Source organism: Eurosta solidaginis, chromosome 3, assembly GCF_040869045.1.
Source record: "Eurosta solidaginis isolate ZX-2024a chromosome 3, ASM4086904v1, whole genome shotgun sequence".
NCBI classification, from domain to species: Eukaryota; Metazoa; Arthropoda; class Insecta; order Diptera; family Tephritidae; genus Eurosta; species Eurosta solidaginis.
Window position 1 is genome coordinate 168,307,507 of NC_090321.1, and position 22,881 is coordinate 168,330,387.

Genomic DNA, 22,881 nt, shown 5'->3' on the forward strand with positions numbered 1-22,881 from the left:
CTTGAGCCGTGTAATTGGCGTATAAGCGACTCGACACGTAGCGACAAAATATTCTTTGGATGTATTCTTATGGAACCATGCATACATAGCGACAATCGGACGACACTACATGACCAAATTGACCAATTAAAGCCGCCATTACTGATACTTAAGGTACGCGCACATTACGCTGCGCGACACGTAGCGGCAGCGGCGCCTCACAGAGCGACATATTTTGGTAATTCACATTAAGCGGCAATCGAGCGACACATTGCGGCAAAAGTTTGTGTTTATTTTTGTTTGCGAAATGGACGACACAGTTTTTGAAGCTGTAAATATTTCATTTTTGTGCGAAGAAGAGGAAAGGAAAAGAAAAAGGTCGCGGATATGGGTCCACGACATCTCATCCTTAAGATATGAGGAATGAGAGTTCCATACTATTTTGCCCAGATTGAAAAAAGATGGTGCAAAATTCTTTGCAAGTATTCTTATGAGGCAATTCACACCTAGCGGCAGCAGCACTGCGCGACATTTCTCAAAGCGGCTTTTTTGCCTAGTTGATCAAATTTGCCGCGCTGTGCCGGGTCGCGCAGTGCTGCTGACGCTAGGTGTGAATTGCCTCATAAGAATACATGCAAAGAATATTTTGTAGTGCAGTGCAGTGCTGCGTAGTGCAGCCTAATGTGGCCTTACCTTTAGCATAGACTTGACTTGACTTGGCGTAAACTTGGCAACTTAGCCACGATTATACTCCACTTGGCGCATAAAATCTGGCATCATAATCAGCGTCGAAATTTATTTTTAAATAAATGTCAATTTGTATGACAAAATGTCAAAATGAAATGGAAACAAACAAATGGCATCTCAAAATGTAAACGCCACTTAGAACTTACATAGAAAATCAAAATTCAACAGACTTCTAAGTCAAGTTAAGTTTTGAGTAATCATTAACATGCAATGTTCATTTAACAGAACTGTAAGTGACAGTTCGCAAGCCAAGTCAAGTCTATGCTAAGTATCAGTAATGGAGCCTTAAGGCTTCGTTTCCTCGAAAGCGGTGCCGCTATATAGCGCTCGTTACATAGTGATAGAGTACGTTGTTAAAAACTTGTAATGTAAAATTTATTATGTGGAAACTAAGAAGACGGTGAAGTTCACCGTAACGTAATATTGCGGCAGGGCAAAAAATATTACGGCCGTCATGACGGTACAAACTCGTTCGTCACTGTTTATGACAAGCTGTCAAATTTTTGATTTCTTTGAATAAATAAATAAAAAAAAAACATTTTTTAATTTAAAATTTTTAAGAAAACGTATACAAAAAAAAAAAAAAAAAACTAAAGAAACCCCCAAAAATGTGGAAAATGGTGAAATCAGATTGGCATGCATTGGCTGCAACGGTGGACCAACTTTACAACAAAGCGGTGCCGCTGATGACGATAGGTAAAGCGGGTGATAATTAACTGCCGTAATAGAGCGGCACCGCTTTTTGAGGAAACCAAGCCTTTAGGCAAAAATGCCGCGAATATTTTTTGGAACGTGTCGCTACGTGTGGCGTCGCTTAGTGTGCACGCACTTTTTTCATTCATTCATTCATTTATTGACAGTATTAGCACAATAAGAACTTGTATGATCTTTTGTAGTGCAACAATGGTTACTTATTAATAGGTATAATTTTTAAAACTTAAAAATATATATATTATTCCATGTACAATTTAAAAAAAAACATGTAAGCATGTGAGAATAAAGTAATAAAGCATATATGACACTACTTTATTTTTGCTTGGATTCCAAGCTAAAAAAACTGACGAAACTTTATCGGAACTTCAAAACACAAAAACAATTTCTATCATGAAAAAGCGAGACCATTATTCCCCCAAAATTAATGAGTTTAACATGTTTTTGTTTATGTTTTACATTTTATTTTTACATTAACACTTTTAACAATAAAAACAATGCAAATAACACGCGAAAATTATTTCGGTCTCTAATGGTTCACCTTTTTCACAAGAAAGTTGATTTTAATTGTGTTTTTATGCACCAAATTTTCAAACTAAAAACAAAATTTTCATGTGTCAGAAAAAAATAAAGAAAAAATGGCAGAATGTCAAAAAAACTTATCGAAATACAAACTGGCTCGTTTGTTTTTAATGAACTAGATTGTATTTTCCTTGTTTTCGTTAGTTTTTTGACATATAGTTTACGCACTTACACAAGTACTGAAGCCGTATTGGGAGGGAGTGCGACAAAAAATTGAAGATAAAATACACGAAAATAAAGTAGTGTTATATAGGTATAACAGTGGTAATATATTAGGGTTGCTTTGGCTGTGGTGCTGCACTTATTCACCCTACAAGAAACGCTGATAGTTTTACTAATACACTCACACTTGTAATTGACAATTCTGATCCTGCGATGACGTAAACATTGATACTCAAATTTATGTATGTTCCTTTGTTCGCTCACGCATGTCCGCATGTACCCAACGACAGCCTATAATCATGAAAAAGGACTCAAACTGGGAAAGCTTCGGACACCTGGTACAGAACAAAAGAACATACAGCAGATACCATTATGCATGTGAGACAGATACATAATTCTCAACGGAATTTTATGTATGCGAGAACAGTTTATCCGATTTAATCATGTTGTCACTACTGACTGTCATATGACAATCAATTGATTATCACGGTTGTTTTGTTATTTTTTAAATTCCGCCATTTTCAGCCGACGAAAACCATATAAAAAATAAGTTTAAAAAATGAAAAAGAGCATTTCAAAGCTCCATGCTAAAAGAAAAAAAATCGAAAATTATATTAAAAAATACCAAAAGCTGTCGGAATGTGTGGGGCGCACTCAAAAAATTGATACGCGAAAAATAATAGTGGTTAGTGGTGATTCATTTTGAAATGTGTTTCCGCATGAGGAAAGCGCTCTTCTGTTGTTTTGTTATTTTCTGAATTTAAATTGAACGTTCTGAACTCGAATTCTTATAAAACTATTTATTTTAAAGAAATAAGAAACACGTATGTATGTTTTTATCACGTACAAAATTAAAAACGTAATGAAATAAAGTAAATAAAAAGCAAAAAGCATTGTTTCTTTTTTGGCGGAATATAACAATGGTCATTTATGATAGTATAACAGTCAAACCTGATATCTACAGTAAACTATCATTTATGACACTTTTTGATAGTTTGAGTGTCAGCACTGATCCAGGAAAATGAACGAGAGTGAGCAGTACGGCTATATACTTAATCAGTAGGCCATGTTGGTGTATAAGAAGGAGACAAAAACTCACACGTACACAGTTGTTTACATCACATTTGCGCAAGTCCCCTTAAGTTTGTGATAGAAAGTTGGTATGAGGCGCTGATCGTTAGGTTGACATTGCTGACAATCAGATGATAGTCATATGATAGTCAGGTGTCTTGTAGGGCAGTAGCCGCATACCCTACAAGAATACTGACTATCATATGACTATCATCTGATTGTCAGCAATGTCAACCTAACGATCAGCGCCTCATACAAACTTTCTATCACAAACTTAAGGGGACTTGCGCAAATGTGATGTAAACAACTGTGTACGTGTGAGTTTTTGTCTCCTTCTTATACACCAACATCGCCTACTGATTAAGTATATAGCCGTACTGCTCACTCTCATTCCTTTTCCTCGATCAGTGCTGACACTCTAACTATCAAAAAGTGCCATAAATGATAGTTTACTGTAGATATCAGGTTTGACTGTTATACTATCATAAATGACAATTGTTATATTCCGCCAAAAATGAAACAATGCTTTTTGCTTTTTATTTACTTTATTTCATTACGTTTTTAATTTTGTACGTGATAAAAACATACATACGTGTTTCTTATTTCTTTAAAATAAATAGTTTTATAAGAATTCGACTTCAGAATGTTCAATTTAAAATCAGAAAATAACAAAACAAGAGAATAGCGCTTTCCTCAAGCGGAAACACATTTAAAAATGAATCACCACTAACCACTATTATTTTTCGCGTATCAATTTTTTGAGTGAGCCCCATACATTCCGACAGCTTTTGGTATTTTCTAATATTATTTTCGATTTTTTTTCTTTTAGCATGGAGCTTTGAAATGCTCTCTTTTTCATTTTTTAAACTTATTTTTTATATGGTTTTCGTCGGTTGAAAATGGCGGAATTTAAAAAATAACAAAACAACCGTGATAATCATTTGATTGTCATATGACAATCAGTAGTGACAACATGATTAAATCGGATAAACTGTTCTCGCATACATAAAATTCCGTTGAGAATTATGTATTTGTCTCACATGCATAATGGTATCTGCTGTATGTTCTTTTGTTCTGTACCAGGTGTCCGAAGCTTTCCCAGTTTGAGTCCTTTTTCATGATTATAGGCTGTTGTTGGGAACATGCGGACATGCGTGAGCGATCAAAGGAACATACATAAATTTAAGTATCAATGTTTACGTCATCGCAGGATCAGCATTGTCAATTACAAGTGTGAGTGTATTAGTAAAACTATCAGCGTTTCTTGTAGGGTAGTGAAGTGTCGAAATCGCTAAAATTCGTCATACTGTCGAGTGGCTCCATCATTGTCCGGTCATCTCTGAGCCAAAATACTTGCCGTCTTCCAGTGAGTTTTACAGCTCCGGCTCACGCCCAATTATCACGGGAATGCTCTGGATCATTGAGAGACTTGAGAAGCAGATGTCGTGAAATTTTCGCACACGTGAAATGTGATAGGCAGATGTCGCCGCTGTTTTTCATTTAACTCATACTGCAAAAGCTTAAGTAGCGACATCTATTTTTGAAAAAGTAGGTTTATTAAAGGCAGCGTTGCCAAACTAAAAAGAAGTAATTGACAAATTATCTGGCTCACAAATTGAACCAGACTTCTATCTGGATTTATCTGGCTCAAATCATTGTTGTTGCATTAAGCGGGAGTCATTGGTGCCGTTTGTCGTATCGCTGTAGTCGTATCCCTAACGTAATCAGCAGTTTATCGTTACGACGGTAAACCAAAACCAATTGGTTGGCTACGATACCCCTTCAAAAAACGCGAGTACTCTATAAATAAGGTAAGGAATATTCCTTTGGGAGTACAGGACTGCTCCAAATTTACTCTGTATTCATACAAAAAATGTGCTCCAATTAACATTGCGATGTCCTAGGAGAGGAGTAGGTGATCCCACTCTCGCTTTGTTTGTGAGTATTCCATAGAGTACATACGTGAGAGTACTTTCCAAATTACTTTCACTGTAGTACTCCATGGAGCACCCACAGAGGATCATATGCCAAAGTACTAAAGAGGAATTGTGTCGGAAAAAATTATCGAAGTGAATTTAATTTAAAATGAAAGTAAATGAAGAGGGGCAATACAACTTTTATATTTTATACTACGAATATTCTTATGTTATTTAGCATTTGCGTGAATTAAGAAACTAATATAATACGCATACGCATACGTGAATAAAGAAAGTAATATAATATGTATATATAAAACCAGTGCGCTGTTACATTTTATCAGAGTTTCCAAATTAAAATTTTATTATTAGTTATTTGCATGCAATATTTTACTTTTGGGAACTCTGTTCAATCGTCATCGTGTCGTGTTCACTGTCGTTAAAAAACGAGCAATGATCGGCTGATGGTGGTCCGCAAACGCATTGCAAAGGAATATTGTTAGAGTACTCCAATATGAAGAAAATGGAACACGTAATCCAACAATTTTTGCAGGGACGGTTACGACCTTAGCGGCACCAATAATCGATTGCATTGATTCCCACAAGGTTGGTCGCATAGTAAATTTTACCAAGTAGCGCAACTAACAGCTGATCGGTAAAATTCGCACATTCACACGGACAGTTCTCGACTCAGTTTCAAAAAAAAAAACTTTAGATTATTTAGCTTAAATTTTAAAGTGAAATAATCCTTACCAATTGATATATATATAGAATATATAAGGCGTTTTTGTTGTTATTAAAAGAATCTTTTTATTTATATTAAAGTTTTTATCATTTATTTTTTAACTTTATTTTAACAATTTCATGCGATTTTAAAGTATTTTCGTGCATATAAATACAACCATGTGCATATACGTTTTGATATTACATTTCATACACGTTCGTATTTGCCATTCTCATTGTTTCTAAACTCGCAACCAGTGACTGCGGATATTCTGTGTGATTTTTCGAAAAAATTTATTATTTTTGTGAAATTTTTTGCTTAATCTGTGGTATTGTGGTGGTCAAAAAGCTTTTATGCAAAAATACTTAGCCTCCCAACGCGACATGGTATTTCGTAATGTCCATAGTGTACCTAAACAAGTGTGTCAACTAAGCGATAAACATCAAAACAACAAACAGCCTCGCTCACCTGATGCAAATCTCAGGTCTAGAGTTGCATTTTTGGTACTTAAGAATACTTCGAGCTGAGTTGCATTTGATAATAGTTTAATAAAATTTTGTAGTATTTACAGATGAAATAGTTGCATATATTTCCGTTAAGTTAAACTCTCCCTCTGACCGCTCTTCACTTCTAAGGGTAATTGCATTGTTTTGTAAAACTAGCAAAAGGCCAATGACTCTTACGGATATTGGGAACAACAAAAGCGGCAAAATTTTTGTGCATGAATGTCTAACTAGGAGCAACCGTGAGATTTTACAACATGCGCTTCAACTAAAAAAACAGAAGCGGCTAATGCGGCAGTTACTCACGAACGTACGTACCAAAAACGTGTCAGCTGACGCGACCTATCTTATGAGTGTGTAATGTAAACGAAAACTCACCGACGTGGAACGCCCGTACGTACGTAGCCCGGAACGTAGAAATCAAAACAATTTTGATTTTTTCCATAAGAACGTGTCAGCTGATCGCTCTCTCACTAGACAGAGTTGCCTAGTAAACTTTTGTGCGCTAATTTTTGACCGTTTGCAATTTTATGCAAAAAAGCCTAATTAAAGTTTGAAAAATTGTGGAAATAATTCGAAATAATTATGTAAAAGTGCTGATTATAAATATTTAATCTATTTATACTTATTTAATATGTATTCCGGCCTTTTACAATATCAAAAATTAAATTGGAAAAAGTTGATGTTTCCATAAGCATACATGCAAAATGGTCAATGGCAACAGTGCTTATCTGTAAACAATACACACACAAATATGTTATGTACATGTACACAGACGCACACATTGATTCCTACGGGCTTGAGAGTTCGGTCAAACGTGCTTCGTACGACAAACGTCCTTACGTACGGCACACGTCGGTGGGTAACTGCCGCATTACTTCTGTTTTCACAATGCGTGGAGCTGTGTATGTGCGTACTCACCAACAAGGCGAAGCAGTTAAAATTAATGACATGAGAGCGCTGACTGAATTGCAGTAGAAGAGAAATTATGAAAATATGTACATATGTGTGATGCAATATTTATATTTAATACAGCATGCTAATGCAATGTTTCATTCCCTAGTTTTTAGTCTATTGTCAATTTATATTGTTTCTTTTTCTTTGTTTATCACTCTCACCTTACTTTTTCGCTCTAATTTTCCATACTGCTTTGTTGAGCACATTTTGCCCGTTTGTTATGTTAATGGGTGATTTGACCAATGATTGTGCTGACGGTGGGCATGTGAGGTGTATTTTGGGCCAAATATTCAAAATACGCAAAACCTTAAATATCTGCCATTTAAATTCTCGTAGTCTCACGGCTGCGAAGTTAGATTATCTTTCATATATATTTGATGATAACGTTATTGATTTAATTTGTATTGCTGAGACCTGGTTCAGGTCCAGCGTTGATGATCACTCCTATAAAATGGGTAATTATGTACTATTGAGAAACGACAGAAAAGGCAATGTTCGCGGTGGAGGAGTTGCTATATATTGCAAAGGTGTTTTAAATCCTAGAATAGTGTATCAGTCAGAACTTGGAAGTGAAGTGGAAAGCATTTTTATTGAGATAAGCGACACTCGGACAAAGTGTTTCGTTGCCTGTGTTTACAACCCTAACATGTCCAATGACCTAACTTACTTATTTCAGAAGTTGACTGAGTTTTTTCTAAGTTATGAGCACGTTATTATTTGCGGTGATTTCAATATAGATATTCTTAGTAGTAACTCCCGTAGTAAGTCCATCATATATAGCTTTGAATCGTGTGATTTACACATTATAAATCAATTCGCGACCCGTTTTGCTCCCAACAGTAAACCTAGTCTGCTAGACCTGGTATGTGTTAATAATGTCAATTTCGTAAATCATTTTGACCAACTTCCCATAGAAGGCATTTCTGACCATGAAATGCAGATATTAGCGTATGACTTGGAATTTAATACTAAAGAATCTGGCTTTGAATTAACATATAGGAACTACAACGGTGTTAACTTAGAAGTTCTAAATGAAGAGGCCTCTCGTCTGGATTGGAGAGGATGTGTGTACTTTTCTACGTTAGATGAAAAATTGCAATATTTTTATAACATTGTTAATTACCTCTTTAATGCACATGTTCCCCTAAAAACCATAAAAGTTCAAAGCCATAAGAAGCCGTGGTTTACAGCGGAAATTTTAAATTTAATAAAAAAGCGTGGGAGAGCGTACAGGGAGTGGAAGCGATCTCAAAATGCAACCCATTGGGAAGCTTACCGCGTTTTGCGAAATCGGGTTAATCTTTGCATCCGCGATGCTAAGGTAGCTTATCTGAATGCTAAGTTTGATACTAATTTACCTCCTAGAATGATTTGGAAAAATCTTCGTTCCTTAAGAGTATCCAAAAAAGACCGTCTTGAGTGCAGCATTGACCCCAATGTTATGAACTCGTTCTTTTTACGCGGCCAATGATGTGCTAGAGCTGTTATGGCTATTAAGTCTAATGTCGTGGGAATCGACGGCATTAGCTTGCGTTTTATCAAACTTATACTTCCCTTTGCCATCTCTTCTCTGACACATATATTTAATTTTTCTATAATAACCAGTGGATTTCCAAGTGAATGGAAAACGGCGAATGTTATTCCCATTCCTAAATCAAATTCTCCTGATTCCTGCAAAGACTTTAGACCAATTAGCCCACTGCCTGCTTTATCCAAAGTATACGAAAAGCTACTATCAAAGCAGATAATTGACAATCTTCATGACAACCACTTGCTGTCTGAAGTCCAATCAGGTTTCAGAAAAGGGCATAGTTGTGCTACATCCATGTTGAAGATTCTGGAAGATATACGTCCAGCTTACGACAACAACGATCTTACGGTATTAGTACTTCTAGACTTCTCAAGAGCTTTTGATATGGTTGATTTTAAAATACTACTTCGCAAGCTCGAAAATTACTATAATTTCAGCCCTTTTGCAGTTAAGTTAATGCAAAATTATCTCACTGGCCGATTCCAGCGAGTTCAGTGCGGTGATAAACTCTCTGATTTAAAGTCCATAACGTTGGGCGTTCCACAAGGATCCATCCTGGGACCAGTATTGTTTACACTTTTTATCAACGACATAGTCGCCTGTTGCCGCCACGCATCTATACATCTTTACGCTGACGATACCCAATTCTACATGTCGCGCCCGATCGGGCTCTCCGAAGACTTATTTGTTAGGCTGAATAATGATTTAAAGCGCATAAGTAACTGGGCTCGCGCAAATAAGCTACATCTTAATGCGTCAAAATCTAAGGCGATTGCAATATCGAACGCAGCATACGATTTAAGCAGCCTTCCTGAAATTTTGCTAAATGATGATAAAATAGGTTTCCAGGATGTGGTTACCAATCTAGGCTTCAGAATTAATTCTAGTCTTACTAGTGCTAACCATATCAGCTTTGTGGTGGGTAAAATCTATAACACCCTTCGCCATCTTTACAGAACTGCCTACTTACTACCGCGAGACACTAAACTGAAGCTGGTAAAAACTCTTATAGTACCTCAAGTTTCTTACAGCGAACTTATATATGGTAACCTTGATTCGGTATCGCTTAACAAACTTCAGCTGGCCATAAATAATGCCGCCCGATTTGTTTTTTCTAAAAGAAAGTACGATCACATATCTTCGTGTGCCGTGCAAATACTCGGGAGTGACGTCTGCAATTTCTTAAAAATGAGAAATCTATGTTTCTTACACAAACTTCTGCATTCTCAATACCCCCTTACCTATTTAATAAGCTAACCTTGAGTCAGTCCACTCAAACATTGAATCTGTTGATACCGGCTTTTAAATACTCCACATCGTCTAGAATGTTCTTTGTCAGTACAATCCGTCTATGGAACTCACTTCCTTCCAAGACAAAAGCAATTCGTAAGGCAGGATGTTTCAAACAAGCAGTATTATATTTCCTAAACTCTTAACTTACCCTAATTTACATATCCCAAACCTTTATTCTTCAAATATTGGTCTGGAATTGTTTCTATCACACTATTATTAATTAAATACGTATAAGCTTTTTATTATTTTTAATCAAAATTTTGTGCTCATTCTTTATTAAGTTTATTTATATGTATGTAACTTCAATTTTTTGATGTGATGTACTACCTAAAAGACAGTGTCTTACTTGTACAAATAAGTTTCAAATAAATATATATAGAAATAAGAATACTAGAAGATTTGTAGCCTGCAATAATGCGGCAACATACGGAAAGCAAAATTTATTTAAATTAGAGTCAAAATATAAAGCGCCACACGTGCAACATGGAAAAATTTCACTTCTAAGGCTGTTTGCTCAAATGCATAAGGGAAAAATTGTATAAACGCTTTGGTCGCTTCAAAGCAAACGTACGGCGTTTCATTCGCCGTCATCCGGTGGCAAAATCCTGAGCCAGATAAATAATTTTGCATGTAAATGCAACAAAAACTATTTGAGCCAGATAAATCCATATAGAAGTCTGGTTCAATTTGTGAGCTCGATAATTTGTTAATTACTTCTTTTTAGTTTGGCAACGCTGCCTTTAATAAACCTACTTTTCAAAATTAGATGTCGCTGCTTAGCATTTCGCCGTATGAGTTAAATGAAAAGCAGCGGCGACATCTGCCTATAACATTTCACGTGTGCGAAAATTTCACGACATCTGCTTTTCAAGTCTCTCAATGATCCAGAGCATTCCCGTGAGAAGTGAGCGTGAGCCGGAGCTGTAAAACTCATTGGAAGGCGGCAATTGTTTTTCGTATGGCGTTGTCAAAGCGTAGGCACGCAACCAAAGAACTTATGTAAATTTTTCGATACTTCGCCCGACAGATGAATTAATGAATGCAAGACAACCAAAGCGTCTGTGAAAATCCGCCTTAATTTTTGTAGCTGTGAAAGTCTCCTGCAAATAAAATGGTGCTGTAAGTGCAAACAAATCAAACTCCTATATGACACAACTTTATTTTCTATGTATTTTTCTTGTATTTTTTCTTATATTTTTTGTCGAGGGAGCCAATAAGGTTTCAGTACTGATGTAAGTGTGTGAACTATATTTAAAAAAATTAACGAAATGCAAGAAAAATACATCGTAGTTCATTAAAAACAAACAAGCCAGTTTGTATTTCGATAGGGTTTTTTGACATTAGGCCGTTTTTTCTTCATTTTTTCTGACAAATGAAAATTTAGTTTTTATTTTCATGCCTACAAACACAACTAAATTTAAAGTGTAAATTGTGTGTGCAAATGAGTTTCCAGATTCTTGTGTTACACAAATATAGTGAACTAGGGTACAGAAATTAAAATTAAAAAGTTTTTCACAATAATTTAAAAAACTCTACGTTGTCTCTGCTTTTTACACTTAAAGGAGTTACCCTCCGTAATAAATTAAACTTTTAATGAAAATCAATAACTCTGAACAGAACACTTTTCGCCATGATATAATATTAAAATGCTGTGGAACAGGAGCAACACTTTTGTGACTACATAAACCCTGTTTCAATCTTTTACGTCTCTGCACAGAACCCTAATGGACCTTTTTCAACCGAAACAACAATGGCAACCCAGATTTTCCCGTTATGCGCGCTTAAGCTGGAGTCATTGGTGCCGTTTGTTGTATCGCTGTAGTCGTATCCCTAACGTAATCAGCTGTTTATCGTTACGACGGTTATTGGTGCCGCTAAGGTCGTAACCGTATCGTAGCCAACCAATTGGGTTTTGGTTTACCGTCGTAACGATAAACAGCTGATTACGTTAGGGATACGGATACAGCGATACGACATACGGCACCAATGACTCCGGCTTTAAGCGAGTGCCTGTCAGAAAGAAGTCAACACACTTGTATAGGTACACTATGGTAATGTCGAAGTACTTATATGTATATATACATATATGTATTTGATGTGGAAGCTTGCATTCGAGAACACGGTTGCCACTTCAGTCGATTCCCTTCCCCCCTATATGGTCCACTGGTCTCTTTTTCTCAATTTTGGGTCTTTTTCGGCACGGTTTTGTTACTTTTATTTCTTTTTCACTGAAACAAAAATGCAAAACACTGCTAAAAAAATTTCCGCAAATCTATTACCCACATATAATTTTCAATTTACTCCAATGGATTTCTTACCACGAAAATTGATCTATCAATAAAATGTAGCAGAACAATGACATTTCACTTGGGAGATAATTAAGGCGAGGCATCAACAATGAAGTGTTGAATGTTCGGACAAACATATTGTCATTAATTTTTGATGAAACAACGCACTTATCAGAAAAAATACTTGTTTTAGTGTTTAGATATTTCGATTGGTATTCAATTATTATACAGTTGAAACTTTTAAGACGCTTCATTTTTAGTCTGAGTTCAAAACTCACACTTACTGAATTTAGGCTCTGGTATGAAGTTTAAACTGGGAATGAAAATGAAAGCATCTATAAAAATAGCATTAACACAATTGTTTAGTTTCAATTACGATTTATTGAGTTTGCCACAACGAAACTTTTTTAACCGTTCCTTGCTAAAACCGAACTGCGCTATACATTTTATTTCATTGCAATCAAGCAAAACTAGGTTCACAACGTTAGATTGGCGAAAGACATATTCTTATCCTAAAAATTTGAAAATGTGATACCTAAAGGTACACTATATTTTTGTTTGTGCAGTTTGAACTAAAGCCAAGTGTCTCCTTTATTAAAATTTTATATGGGACACCCCTGAAACATCCTACAATTTTCGCTTTTTACAACAAATACGATACTCTAATACCTTACGAATTGTTGGTATACCAATAAAATAAAACTGAAATTTGGTCCTTTTTTTTGAGGTATGGTCCTTTTTTCGATAAATTTTGGTCCCAAATGACAACAAGGTGTGGCAACCGTGTTTGAGAATGCACGTGATATGGTTGCATTTTTCCGAACTCCATTTTTTTTTAAATAATGAAATAGTAGTATGCAAGCGACTGCCATAGTAGTAGACATGTACATGAATATTATGAACAATGTTAAAAGCAAAAAAATTTCTTTGAAATATAATCTAAGAGAAGATGGACACGAGGCGTAGCTTCATAGACGCGTATTAGGCACAACATAAGCAATCTTGCGGTGTAGAGAGATATTAGGTGCATGCCATATTTTGCAGGCATCTACGAAGCTACGCCTCTTGTGTATCTTGCCTAAGTTCAACTTTTTAGGAGATCTAACATTTTTAATTAATATTGATAAATAACACCTAAAGCAAATACGCTTAAGGTTACTTTTGCGTCGTTTAGGCACTTGCGTCTACATCTGACTTTGAACGCACGTGCTTTAATTGATTCAATCCATAAGCAACGCGACACCAACGTCAAAGCAACACACAAATAATTAAAAACTTACGTTCTTTTTGAAGTTTCTTGCATTTTAGAAAAAAAAGCCGATTTTCAATCGCCGTTCAACTAAGTAAAAAACATAATTTTGTATTCATGTCGATTTCGTGATCGATCAGGAGAGACGGTGGAACATATCCTCCTTGAACGCGCGCAATCTCATGAGGCCACAATATATCAACGGTCGCAGTGCAATCCCCAATAAATTTTCTATCTATCTTCATGTTATAAAAATAGTTGTATTTAATTTTTCCTCATGTGACAGGGGAATTTTTAACGTCCGTTATTTTAAATTAACCCTTATTTGACGAATCACTGAACGATTTCTTTCAAGTAAAGTGTGTTACGGTCTGCCGCTACGGTCTACGGCTACGATCCACTTGGTAGCGTGTTCACGCGAACACACCTAGCGATGTGGCGAAAGTTGCGATAAAAACATATCGAAAACAAGGAAAAGACAGACCGGCCGTCACTAGAGGAAAAAAAGAAAAAAAGGCAATTAAGTCATAGTGTACAAGTACAAGTGTGTTGACTTATCTGTCAAACATTCTGACAGGCACTCGCTGGATTCGGAATGACAGCGAATTCAAAATGGATACCATTACCGAGTGCGCCGAATGATTGAAAAAGTCGATACGATTGGTAGTCAAAAATGTTGTCGTTGAGACCAAAAATGCGACTCTAGACCTGAGATTTCCATCAGGTGAGCGAGGCTGTTTGTAGTTTTGACGTTTATCGCTTAGTGAACACACTTGGTATAGGTACACTATGAATTAAGTTTCCGGCAAGATAAGGTGTGGAGGTACGTACAATTTAAAAAAAAAAAGATCGGAAAACATCCTCGCCGGCGGTGCACTTACCCGAGGATCTGTAAGAAAAGCGAGGAAAGAGTCAATAGCGCAAAGCACCGAAACAGTTCTTTGCGACAAATCTCGCTTTGCACGGCTATTTTGTGGTGATCATAAACGCGTACAGGTTATGTTGAGTGGACACAAGATCCAGTGGAAGCAGGCCGGCGTTTGCAGCATACTTAGCGAGATAAACCTTTTCCTCTAAGTTTACTAAGGACACTACCACCGGCGTAAAGGCCAGCACGAAGCTTTATCGCCACCCTGGTCATTTGGTTACCTCGGACCAAAGCGCCAACCACCACCAACGGGGCCTACTATTACCACGGGCATCACCATCGGTAGTACCTCCCCCACCTCCTTCATAAGCGCCAACCACGAGCGCAACAACCACCAGACGTACCGCCACACCAGTTGCAACGCACGTAGCGGGGCCACGTACATAGGCCTGCGGCCATTAATGTTAACACCAACAACAGGCGGTACCACCGACCCCAATACTAGCCGCATCTTTATCGGCTGCTTTCATACCGGCGATAATACTACTAGCTCATCCTTATTAGATGCGTCCATACCGGCGATAATACTACTAGCGCATCTTTATTAGCTGCGTCCATACCGGCTATAACCATACTAGCGCAACCCTTATCCACTACGACCATATGGGCTACAATAAACCAGCTACAATGACAATCACAGGGCAGCGAATATAGGCCTGCGGCCATTCCAATTGCGATAACGAACATCAGCGGTTAAAGCGGTGAGTTCGTTCCAATACTGAACTAAAATTATGTATTTGTAGCCTTAACCTTGTCTTTTAAAATTATATTTTTGACTCTGCAACATTATATAATGTTAATATACCAACATACGCAAATCTAAGGCTATCACCCTAGGGTAGAATTAAAACGAATGTGAATACGAATGCAACATGCATAATGTCCGAAGGAAATGAAAGTATACCAAAAAAACAATTCCTGTTGTACGTTCGAAATTGTTGCATACTGAAAAAAAATTAACAAACAAAACAAAGCATATCTTAATGGTCATAGGTGTGCAATTTATACTGCCTGTGAAACAAAAAAAAGTGTTTCAGGTATTAAAATTTGCTTTGCGTTACGGTAGAATTTTACTATTACGTTTTTTAATTGATGCAATCGTTGCGGATATGGTTTTGGAATGAGCAAAAGTGTTGATATTGTTTCGGTAAGGAATAAAGTTTTATTGGTAATCCAAGTTCAGTTGCATTATCAGTTAAAATGCATTAAATCTATATTAAGAGACGCAGATAACAAGTAATGCGGATTAGCTTGCGTTATCAAAACAAAGACTTTTTTTGTATACATTTTTGTTGACTGAGTTGAACTAAACCCGAAACAATACCAACCCTGACTGTTACATGTAAAACAGTTTACGTTTCACTTGAACAAGTAAAACGATTTCATTAATTGTACTATAAGTTTAAAAGGTTCATGTTTTACCTGAACCTGTAAAACAATTTCGTCGAGTTTACAATAAATTTAAAAGTTCACGTTCTACCTGAACTGGTGAATGACTCCGGTAATTTTTCCAGGAATTTAAAAGCTTACGTTTTACTTGAACTTGTGAAACAATATTTTTTTGAGGGGTGGGATTTCCCCCAAGTTTAGTCCTAGTTGCGTTTTTAACAAATTTCTTAGTGCATAGTACATATTAGTGTCATTATACTATGTGTAATACCAAATTGATGTTCTGTTAAACTCAAAGTAAGTCTAATACAACAACCTATTAATTTTGTAAGGGGGCCCCAATTATCAGAAGTTGTATACAAACTGTACAGCCCTAAGATAGGCTTGTAAAAACAAAAAAAAAGAGAAAAGGGCATTTAACCAAATTCCTAAAAAAAAAAAAGATTTTTTTTTATTACATATATAGTATAGTAGATTATAAAACAAACCAATTATTATTACTTTCAATGAACCGTCGCAAAACGCGGCTCACAATAACTTTTTCTAAAAACTTACAAAAAGGAATAGAGTTCCTCTTCAATTAGGCACGCATTCTCGATTGCTATTTTTTTTTATAAAATTATTTATAAGCATAAATATATTCAAAAAAACCTTGCAGTAAGAAAAGAAAAAGAAAAGCTATGTTAGTAATAATGAATATTGAATAAATTTGTTAACAATATGGGAATGCTGGCGTCACCATTCATTTAGAGGCCACCGGAATTTTAGGTGCGACGGTGGCCATGGCTTTTGAGGGTGGGCATAGCACCGGGCGTCGCAACACCACCCGCGGCGCCCCTATATATATTCGGCCCTTTTTGTTTATTTTCCTTTTGGTTCTTTTATTTTATTTTCAGCAGTTTTTTTTTTTGAATTTTGATTTCAGAGTAGTAACCGGTCATGTCCGGTTCGGTAATTTTTTTTTGCGTCAGTTTTTTTTTTGAATTTTTTGAATTTAGATTTTGAATGCCAACGGTCTGTCCGTGACATCCGGTTCGGCCGGATGTTGTTTTATTTTGAATTTCAAGCGTTTTGAGTCGGTCTCTGCGCTTTTTGACAGCTAGTTTTGATAGGCATGATAGGAACTTTTTTTCTGTTTATGGCGCAGGAACAGTAAGGTTGGCAAGGACCCGTCCCAGCCGACAATGACTAGCCACTGTGCACCACAAAATCATGCCGACCGCCTTCCTTACTGCTTCCATCGTAAATGCGTTTCCATAACAGATGGCGCCCAACGGGATTTGGTGCCCGAGGCGCTGTCGCGCTGGTCATTTTGGTCAACTTGTGAAGTTGACCATCCCATCAGTCCGAGGTGTGCAGCCGCAGGAGCAGCCACCTGCGTTGCGGTGGGATGGTTGGACGGATCAAGTTGTGCAGAATGATCATCGATGACAGTTTCTGAGGGCGCCATAACAGATGGCGCCCAACGGTATTTGGTGCCCGAGGCGCTGTCGCGCTGGTCATTCCGGGTCAACTTGTGAAGTTGACCATCCCACCAGTCCGAGGTGAGCAGCCGCAGGAGCAGCCACCTGCATTGCGGTGGGATGGTTAGATGGATCAAGTTGTCCGGAGTGATCATCGTTGACAGTTGCTGAGGGCGCCATAACAGATGGCGCCCAACGTCGCGCCTGAGGCGCTGGCCGCGAGGGTCAGTCGGGTCAACCTGTGAAGTTGACCATCCCACCAGTCCGAGTGAGCAGCCACAGAAGCTGCCACCTACGTTGCGGTGGGATGGTTGGACGGATCAGGTTGTCCGGGCTGGTCATCGGGGCAGTGGCCAAAGGGGTCACGGGACTTCACGTCAGTCTCCGGGATTTTTTTTATTTTCACCCGATGAGGCAGTGCTGCACACACTTTATTTTTTTTGTTTATAAGTGGGGTTTTTTTTCTTCCGGAATGTTGTTCGTTAGTCGGCTAGGGGCGAGCCCCTGGAGACTGCCCCTGCGTTGCGGCTGGGCGTGTTGAGACCGACCCGTGTGTGCCTGGAGCGGACCCTAGTGGCCCCAACCAGTCTCGGAGGGGGGCCTTAAGACCCCCTCGCATTGCGGTTGGGAGCACTAGGGACATGCATGAATGTATCTGTGTTTTTTTTCTGTAACCTTGATGCCTTCTAATGATGGGATGTCAGCATTCCCATCACCACCTATATTGTATATTTTACTAACTACTTTTTTTCCCAGCTTTGAATTTCTTGGTCGATACGATAGTCGAACAAAATGAACGAATATGAACTGGGGCATCCACATATCCCGCCTAAAGCATTATCTCCAATATTCTTTACGTTGTTTCTATCATCTCTGAGGTTGCTGCTCTAACTACACCCTTAAAACAGTTTATTATGCGCTTGTTCATTCTAAATTGTTATATGGTATCAGCTGTTGGGGGGGGGGGGGGGGGGGGGGGGAGCATCCTTTAATAAAATTCAGTCTATCCTAGTTTTACAAAAATTCGTTATTCGTAAAATATCTAGTGTAAATCGACTGCATCCCTCAAGAGAGCTTTTTAGAGATCTAAGGATTCTTCCAATAAGGGACCTTTATTATTTTAAAGTTTTAAAAATCTTTTTCATTAGGTGTGGTTATCTGCAGAGTATGAGGTCGGAAACTTATAACCTTAGGATAAACTTTCATCCTACAGTTATTGTTCCTCCTTCCAGAACCACACGCTCAACAAAGTTTTATACAATTGTGTCCAGGAAACTCTTCAACATACTACCCTCCGAAATTCGGGCCAAGAGGAATGTTCTACAATTTACAAAATGTGTGAAATCCTTTCTTCTGAGTTTCTCACATAATGAAATCGAAGTTTTGCTACGACCTATTCAATAAGCAGCTTATTAACAGAGACTAAAAGCAAATAATAGTAGTAACTTTCTTTACTTTATTTTATATACCTACACATAATTTTTTCTTTTACTTACTTTTAGCTTTTCCAATAGTAGCATCTTGTAATAAGGCTAAAAATCATATGTAGGTTTTAAAAAAATTATAACTTAATTTCTATATTTATCAGTCACCCCACTGCACTAATGTTTCAATATTTTTGATAGATATGACATTTGTCACTATGTTAAGCTTAACATAAAAAATGTCTTACCTTTTTCTTATATCTACACGGTCTCATACACATATTATGCATTCGTTAGTTTATACTTCATAATGTTAAACTTTTTTATTTATTTTTTTTTTGCTATTGTAACTTTGCTACATATGTAAATAGATAGGTATAAGAAAAATGCTCAATAAAAATGAAATGAAATGAAAGGACAATAATACGTGTTCGCACGATTTTTTTCCGCACAAAATTTTTTTTCTCGCATATGTATATATATACACATTTTTTTTTTTGACAAATCCTCGCCTAAAATATAGGGTGGAAGGGGGTGAGTTCAGACCTTTTCCTAACCCCTAACGGCCTTACGTTTGGCAGTAAATAAAAGCCTTTCTCCGAATACTAGGATTTAACAAACTACGACCTAACAAATAAAATTTTTTTTTTAATTATTATGTCACGCGAGCAGTCGTACGGCCAGTGCGGGAAGCTTCCGTGGGAGCCAGAACCGGGGCGGTAGTAATAGGGGGGCTTTCCTCAAGGCAAGGCGTCCCTTGGTGGTGCACACCCCAGTAGGTGGACCCTATGTAGATCCCGCGGGGCCGAATATGGGCCCGGACCTGACTGACCCTCGCGAAAAATTGGACAGACCGGGAAGCAACAGTGAATTGAACGCGCCCGTATTAAACGCGCATGATATCTCGGGGCTAATAACCAATGCATCGATCTATGCACCCGAAGGAGCTGGTGCTTTACCACCAAATCAGGAGACGGGAAATTTTGGGGACGCTACAAGTGATCGGACGAATACCCTAGGAATGCAGGGAGAAGCCACTCGTGGAGGCTCGTGGGTGGACGTGCTACACCAGCTGTTCCAGGCTTCGCAGGAGGAAATGCGGAGAGAGATAGGGTCAATTAGAACCAATATGGACCAGCTCAACGCCGCTCTCGAATCCGCGCAGCAATCAAATCAGCAAAACAGGAACGCAAGTAGGATGGACCGTAACCCATTTCCAACGGTAGTACCGCCAATATACCCTGCTCCGAGCAACATAGTAGTGAAGCCGCAGGAGTGGAAAATCTCGTTCGACGGCACTGGGAGCGTAGCCGATTTCCTTTTTAAACTGAACACCTTGTGTGAGCGCACACAATGCACGGACGAAGAAATAATGGCTAGTTTCCACCTGTTTCTTTCCGGGCGGGCCGAAGAATGGTACTGGCTTTTTACGAAACAAAACCCAAACGCGACTTATGCCTTTTTGTGCTACTCATTGAAAAGAGAGTTTGGCACTTTGAAAACTGACCACGAGATCATGATGGAGATCTCCAAGCGGAAGCAAAAAGCAAGTGAGTGTTATGACGTGTTTCACACGGACATAATCTCCTTGAACGCGCGCTTAAGAGAGCCAATGTCGGAGCTTCTACTGATTGACATAATAAAAAGAAACGTCAACAGTAGCCTTAAGCTGATGCTTTTCAACGCAGATGTAAGGAACCTTCATGATCTACCCGATGTAGCACGCAGAGGTGAACAAGTGCTGAAAGAAAGCAAGCTGCTGGGAGCCACTTACCCAGGACGGCATGTAAGCGAAGCACGCGTGACAACCCCGGACATGAGGATAGAAGGCGAAGACGTCGAGATGGATCCACAGATAGAGGCGCTGGAATATCGACGCAGCAGGCGACCGGACTATTCCGGAATCCAATGCTGGAATTGCCAGGCAATGGGGCATATATTGTGAGGAACCCATAACAAATCCTTTTTGTTTTAAATGTGGGTATAAGGGTATATTTACTCCTAAATGCCCTAGGGACCATCGCAGGCAGGGAAACCAGTACCCGAGCGAGAAGGCGGGGGAACCTCGTTCGGCTTCATAGCTCCCACATCAGCCAGTGCTCGAGGCGTCGTCCCGTGCGCTGAACCAGAGGGTGAATCTCTGCATGGAGGTGATACGCTTCCGAGGTGCAGTAGTACCCTGGCCGAAGAGCCCTCAAAAGTGATAATAACTTACCCTGACAGTACGGACAGTTCGAATAGTTCTGAAGCCGAGAGTCAAACATCTTCATCCGCGATGGGCGAGCCGACTAAAGTTCTGCGACGCCGGCATAGGGATGTCGCTTGCCAGACGCAACTTTCACCAAACCTGGAAGAAAGGGAACATAGGTATGAACAAATAAGACATACCATTTTTGAACACTACCCGGTATCGGAAAATATTTTGAAGTGTAGGAAGAGATACCACAGGAGAGTACAGGAGCGTAGACTGCTGCAAGCCACCGCGTTAACGCTTACAGAGGACGAAAGGCCTTTAGTAAAGGCTAAAATTAAAGATAGTTTTCTTGTAGGGTTGTTGGACTCGGGAGCCAACGTCTCCATCTTAGGGAAAAATGGAGTAGAATTCCTAGAGGATAACGGCTTCGAATATCAGCCCTTACACGCGTTCGAATATACAGCGGGCGGCAACAAGCAAAAAATTTTAGGCTCCGTATCCCTACCAGTCACCTTCAAAAATATCACAAAGGTCATTCGTTTTTACCTTGTTCCCTCATTGCTCCAAGAAGCATACTTCGGGGTAGATTTTTGGAGAGCATTTGCGTTAGCTCCCGAAATATTCCCAAGCGTAGAGTGTTTAGAGATTAGGCTTGAAAAGGAAGAGGAACTTAACCTCCATGAATTGTCACCAGACCGGAAATTAAAATTACAAAAGTTCATCGAGACGTTTCCTTCATACGAGAAATTAGGCCTAGGGCAAACCAAATTAGTGGAGCATCACATCGACACCGGTGATGCTGTACCTATAAAAAGCAAACATTTCCCTCTTTCGCCACCGAGGCAAGCCGAAGCTTTTAGCGAACTAGACAGGTTACTCGAATTAGGGGTTATAGAAGAATCGAACTCCCCGTGGTGTAGTCCTGTAGTACTGGTCCGGAAACCAGGTAAAGTTAGGCTGTGCATAGATTCCAGGAAGGTCAACGCGGGGAGTAAGAAAGACTCGTACCCCCTGCCTCATATCAACGGCTTATTGAGCAGACTGAAGGATACGCATTTTATTAGTGGCATTGATCTGAAGGACGCGTTCTTCCAGATCAAACTGACAGAGTCCTCCAAGGAAAAAACAGCATTCGAAGTTCCGGGGAGGCCTCTGTACCACTTCAAGGTGATGCCATTTGGTCTGTGCAATGGACCGCAGACTATGAGTAGGCTAATGGATAAGGCAATCCCTTCGCGTCTGCGAGAGAATGTCTTCGTCTACCTAGATGATCTAATGGTGTGTAGTACAAATTTTGAAGACCACCTGAAATTGCTGGCGGAAGTGGCTAACTGTTTGAGAGACGCAGGTCTGACAATAAACGTCGAGAAAAGTAAATTTTGCCAGCAAGAAATACGCTATTTAGGGTACCTGATAGGCAGCGGGTGTTTGAAAGTGGATCCGGGAAAAATAGAAGCAATGCAAAACTTCCCGATCCCTAAATCCCCTCGGCAAGTGCGTAGGTTTGTGGGCATGGCGAATTGGTACCGAGCGTTTATTACCAATTTTGCTGACTTGGCAGGTCCCTTGACCGACTGTCTCCACAAGTCAGCAGGCCCGTTTAACCTTACACCTGAAGCTATAGAGGCATTCGAAAAACTAAAAGTAGCCCTGAGTTCGGCGCCTGTCTTGACCCAACCAGACTTTTCCAAAGAATTCGTAATACAATGCGACGCTTCCAAAATAGGTGTTGGCGGAGTGTTGTTCCAGGTCGATGATGAGGGCGCTTAG